At 37.2% G+C, this 5789-nt stretch overlaps 1 pseudogene; it reads right to left on the bottom strand.

Annotated features, from left to right (window-relative positions):
• Positions 1-3129: 3129 nt before the first annotated feature.
• LOC101599871 lies at positions 3130-3968 on the bottom strand (annotated as a pseudogene).
• Positions 3969-5789: the final 1821 nt, after the last annotated feature.

Below are 5789 nucleotides of genomic sequence, written 5' to 3'. Positions count from 1 at the left end.
CCAGTCTGGGGTAGTTTGAGTATGAGAAATGGCCTTAAAAACAAACAATATGAAACAAACAAAATATAGCACAAAGACAAAAATAAAACAGAAATCTCTAATGGTAAAGCTACTTAACAAATATGAGTATGGGTGTGTGTGTGGGTGTGTGGGGGTGTGCATGTATTCTATAGAAAAGTCATTCTAGTCTTAATATTTCACAGATACCAAAAAATATCAATCAAAAAAATCTGGGAAAGTGGTTAAAATTAGCATTGATGGAAGCAGAATTAATTTAAGTTCTTTTAAAGAGTTATTCCAAAGAACTCTTTCCCAAACAACTTTAATGGATTATGTAGTTGAACAAAATAGTTCTTGTAGCATGCAAACATGTCCAATTAGTACCTATCATGCTTGGTAAAGTAGTTATCATTCAACAATGGCAACTCCTACAAACACTGGAAGCTGCTTCAAATAATGCAAATGTATAACTTTGGAAGAAATAAAAGAGGAACAAACATTAACTTGAGTACTTCCTCAATGAGTAATTTCTCTATTTTGTTCTTTAGAGATTTTCTAAAGTTAATTTTGTCAGGACTTGCTCAAGAATTATGTTGTCTCTAATTTATGAATAAATTCAGGATGTTAGACTTTTAGTTTTAAAATATATTTTATAGGGATTGTTGTTCATTTGCACTTTAAAGGCATTACAATTTTTCCCATGTTTCACTTTTCCCAAAAGTTATTTTGCCATTTAAGTATTACAGTTAATAAACCTAATGTCCAGCTGTAAAAATAAATAAACAAATATCACTTCAAATAAGAGCAAAAATATTTTCTGCTACATGTTGTTTTTCTTTGAACACTGATTATATGAGGCACAGCATTGGGGATTTCATGTATTTATATCTTTATAAGTAGTTTTCTCTGTAAGTGTATCTAAACTTTGAGAAGAAGCTAAGAATTATTTATAGGAAAACATGGCAGGCTTTCTTTTGTTGCTTTGTATTAAGCAAGCATTCTCTAAAAAACCACTTGAAATCCAAGCACAGCCTTGTACTGGTTAATGTATGGTAGTGACACGTATACACAAAGGCACAGACAGAAAATGCTTGACGCAGAAATAATACAGTCTTTTTAAAATAAATCCACATGTGAGCCATGATTGTAATGAAAACTACTAGTTTATGCTCCACAAATTGGGTTGGATTGGTCCTACATTTGAAAGCACATGCAAAACCTTTCCATTAACAGAATTAGCATGACCCAAGAGTAGTAAGCCATGCTTATAATCCCAACATACATGAGGCCAAATCGAGAGACATATCAAGATCCTGTTTCAAAAGAAAAAAAAAAAGCAGCAAACAAAAACAAGCTAACAAACATACAAATAATCAGACAAATAAAGATATAGTTTTAAAAGAAAACCTGCCAAAAAAGTTTTCTAGTAAGGGGCTTAAACAAGAAACCCTCATGAAGGTACCAGCAATGTGAGAGGCACGTGTGAAGAACAGCTCCAAGGGAGATGAGGTCTGGGTGAGCCCCTTCTGCTTATTAGTCATCCAGGTCATGAGAGTCAGATATACTATTAATACTGGCCTTGTGTGCACATTGAATGAAGTTGGTCAAGCTTAATTTTTATTTGGCCCACTTTCTCCTTTTTATATTGTTCTCACTTATGTTCCTCATACCCTAGGGTGCCATTCTTGCTTCTCTCTTTGACCACCGATTTTAATATTGGGCCAATTTTGGTAATCCTTGTCTGGCTAAGACATAAGAATGTATTTTCACCCTGGAATGGCTGGCCATGTAGAATACACCCCAATTACCTGTTATTCCAGCAATAATTTCTAAATTCCATCTTTTTCTGCTAGTATGTACATGCTTTGTCAAGTATTTTTTTCTTTTTGTCTGTGTTTGTGAGATGGTAGTTAGTATATGCATGAATACATGTTCTCATGTGTATAGGGAGGTGCACACAGGTGTGTGAATGTGCACACATATGTGTGCGCATAGGCAGGGCAAAAGTTGACCTTAATTATGTTCCTCTGAATTGTTCTCCACTTCATTTTTTTTTGTTTTGTTTTGTTATTGTTTTTGTTTGTAGGGTCTCACTCTGGTCCAGGCTGACCTGGAATTCACTATGTAGTCTCAGGATGGCCTCGAACTCAAAGCAATCCTCCTACCTCTGCCTCCCAGTGCTGGGATTAAAGGCGTGTGCCACCACGCCCAGCAGTGCACTTCAGTTTTTGTGACAGTGTCTCTCATGTAGAGCTAAGTGATCTGGATACACTGACTGTCTGACCATGAAGTCCTAGGCTTTTTCCTCTCTTGTCCTCCCCAGCACTGAGACTACAGGTGCATGGTGCCACACATGGCTTTTACATGGGTGCCAGGGGTGCAAACTCAGAACCTCATGCTTGCAAATCAAGCACTTTATGAACTGAGCCATCGCCTTGGCCTGGTTTGATCAGGTTTTACAATAGTTTCCTGGGTTATCAATTCAGAAATATTTAGCTCTGAAGGCTCATAGCTGTATACAAAGAAATGTATCGTTTTCTGTTCAAAAATATAATAATATAATCTTGTAGTCCATCAGCTTACTAGTATAGGAGATTATAGCATAAGCATATTTAGACACTCTTCCCTGTCTTTAGCAACTTAGTAATGTTATCGGCTCAAATAGATAGGTGTGGGTTAATTTGAATTTTAAATACTGGCAGTATAACACTTCACTTACACCCTTGCAGGAATACTGATGGTTTTTCAGATATTTCAATTGGATAATTTTCAAAATTTTACTGGCCAACTTAAGGTCAACTTGAAAGGACAAATGTGGTTTCATGTTTGTTCTGGTGGTTTGCTATTACACATTTCTCAAGGCCCAGATGTTCTTTTACAATACTCTCCCTCCATAAGCCCTTCAGCCTTGTTTTCCTCTTTGAATCCATCAGCCCTCCTTCTCACTTTCTTTTTTTTTTCCTCATTGTAACTTTATTGTAAGATCATTTATAAATTTATCTTGCTGTCTTTAGTAATTCAAAAATGGACTAACTTTCTTCTGACAAAGACAGCCATCAATTAAGCACAAAATCTGCTTGCTGAATTTTCCTTCTTTACCTCTTGTTTGAGGATGATACTTGATTTTCATTAATCCAGAGCAGCAGCACCAGAGATCATTTCAATCAACTCTTTTGTGATAACAGCTTGTTCCCTGCGGTTTAATGTCAAAGCCAATTTGTCAATCATTTCAGAGGCGTTCTTGCTGGCGTTGTCCATAGCTGTCATCCTGGCACTCTGTTCACTGGTGGTGGATTCCTTCAGGGTGTAGTAGATGATGTTGGCCAGATTGTATTCTTGGTAATTTTGTAGCACATCAGCATCAATATTATCATAGACACTCAGGCTCTCAGAAACTGCAATGGTATTAAGAGAAAAGATGGGCTTTTCTTCTGTCTTGTAGGAGATAACAGACCTGAATCGATTAAACATGACGGCACTTTCGTCAAACTCATATCCAGAATTCAGTAATTCAAGGGCGATGACTGATGTATCTCCAAAAGTAGGGGGTTTTCTTCCAACATCTTTGAATGACATCAGAAACCGGTCAGAATGAGTACTGTGAAGTATGCCCCTGATTTTATCACCGACTCCAACAAGCATAACTTCTTTCCTTGCTGCAGTGAGGGCGGCCATTTCGCTTTTTATCTGCTTAACAATCGAGGAATGTATGGCGCCACAGAACCCTCGATCTACAGACACACCAATAAAGAGGTGTTTCTTCTTGTCTTCAGGCCCCTTAATATCAGCCTTTTCATTCACAGCCAGCACTCCCATACCATACACTCGGCTGGTTTCAGCTCCCGCTCAGCCCGAGTGTACTTTGTTGCTGCTACCATTTTCATAGACTTGGTAATTTTCTGGATGTTTCTGATTGACTTCAGGAGCCTGGTAATATCTTTTATAGTCGCCATGTTTCAAACTTGGATCCTTGCTGAAGGTCTGGCAGACAGGCCCCTTCTCACTTTCTTAGAGGCACGTGAAACACCTTTTGTTCGTGTCCTTTGTGGTGTTCCATTTATTTCTTTCTGGGAAATTCTGTGCTTGCTTGGCATCAGCAGAATAATGAACACAATGAGGCTGACCACATGATAGATAGTTGTATAGTCTAATGACAGGCCTTATGTGAATAGTTATATTTTATGTTGTCTTTGAGGGCAAGTCCCAAGGGAAATCACCACTCTCTGTGAAGGGCAGTTAATAAATATGGTTATGGAGTTGCCTTCTGTGTTAAATGAACATCCCCTCAGGGCATCTGTTCAGTTCACATTGGGAGGCTACCCAGCCAAGCACTGAAGGGGAACTTTGCATAAGTGGAGTTTGTCCCTGTTTTCCTTGGGAAAGAAGGAGTTCCAGGAAGCTTGATAAGATTGCCATTTCCTATTGAACTGTCATGACGAACTTCGGGTGATACCATCACGGATGCAGGTGTCCAGGTCAAAGGAAATAAAAGGGAAGTTCAAAAGCACTCCTCCCATTGTTGCTGATCTTATATCTCTATTACTATGTCATGGGAAGTTTCTATGTGAGCATCTTCTGGAAATTGGACAAACACTAAATTGCATGTCAGGCAAATGGAAGGAGCTTTAAAAAGATAAGCAAAAAATAAAAATTCTTCTCAAAGAATGAAAAAGAATTTATATTTAATAAGACCTTATGTTGTGTTTAACAGTTTCAGAGGGTAGATCTTAACACATTTCTGTTAACTGTTATTTCCATACAAGATGATCCAATAGAAGGTTTAGGCCATAATAGGTCTGTTTATTTCCTTGTTTATTATGGTAGTTTTATGGATGCATACTTTTGTCTAGCCACAATTTTTAGTTGGAATTGGGTATATGAATTATTCTTTAATATGGATATTGTTTTTAAAACCATTTATATGCCATTTTAATGTTTAAAATATTAACTTTACTTTGAAATAAATTCAAACCCACTGAAAATTAGCCAGGCTCCTACACAGAAGCCCCATGTGACATTCACAGGATATGTGAAAGGCCATCTCAACTGTGTCCCATGGCGTAAGTTCTCAGGCCAGGATAACATACATGCTCACTTGTCATCTGTTGAGTGGTCTTCATTTAGGAATATTCCTCAATGTTTCTTCAATTTGTTGACCTTCATGGTTTTTGAGATTAGAAGGTTATCATTTTATAGTCTTTTTCTCAATTTTGGTTTTTCATATTATTTCTCACAGGTGGATCCATGTTATATCTTCTTTTGACAGTTTATCATGGTAATGACATGGTGTGTGTGTGTGTGTGTGTGTGTGTGTGTGTGTGTGTACTGTATCCTACCAAGTAGTAAACAAGTTTTATGTCCCAGCACTTGTATTGTTAACTTGGTTCATATAAAGATGTTGTTATCTAGGTTTCCTCATTCCCTTGCCTTTCTGATTAATGAATGTTTTGTGTGGACTGTCATACTTTAGATAGGTGAATACTGACACTAATTATGGCTGGTATGACATCTGATTGTAATGGTTTTTCATCACATATACGTGTATTATTTACTCATGTGTTTCTTTGTATGTGTGGACACATGGATTCTGCTTCAGTTTTAGAGCTATGGTCTTTTTGTATCACTACATAATTAAATGATAATAAATGTCATGCACAGACCCTGCGAAAAGTTCTCAATATCCTATATGACAAAAGTTCTCAGCCAAATATCTCATGTGATGCATATTTACTCATTATCCTTCAAGTTGCCTTCATAGAGGAACCTTCCTCAATCTTCAGTGTCATGTA

This window comes from Jaculus jaculus, chromosome 10 (assembly GCF_020740685.1).
Source record: "Jaculus jaculus isolate mJacJac1 chromosome 10, mJacJac1.mat.Y.cur, whole genome shotgun sequence".
Classification (NCBI taxonomy): Eukaryota; Metazoa; Chordata; class Mammalia; order Rodentia; family Dipodidae; genus Jaculus; species Jaculus jaculus.
The sequence above is the reverse complement of the archived record's forward strand: the minus strand, read 5'-3'. Positions and strand labels throughout refer to the sequence as shown.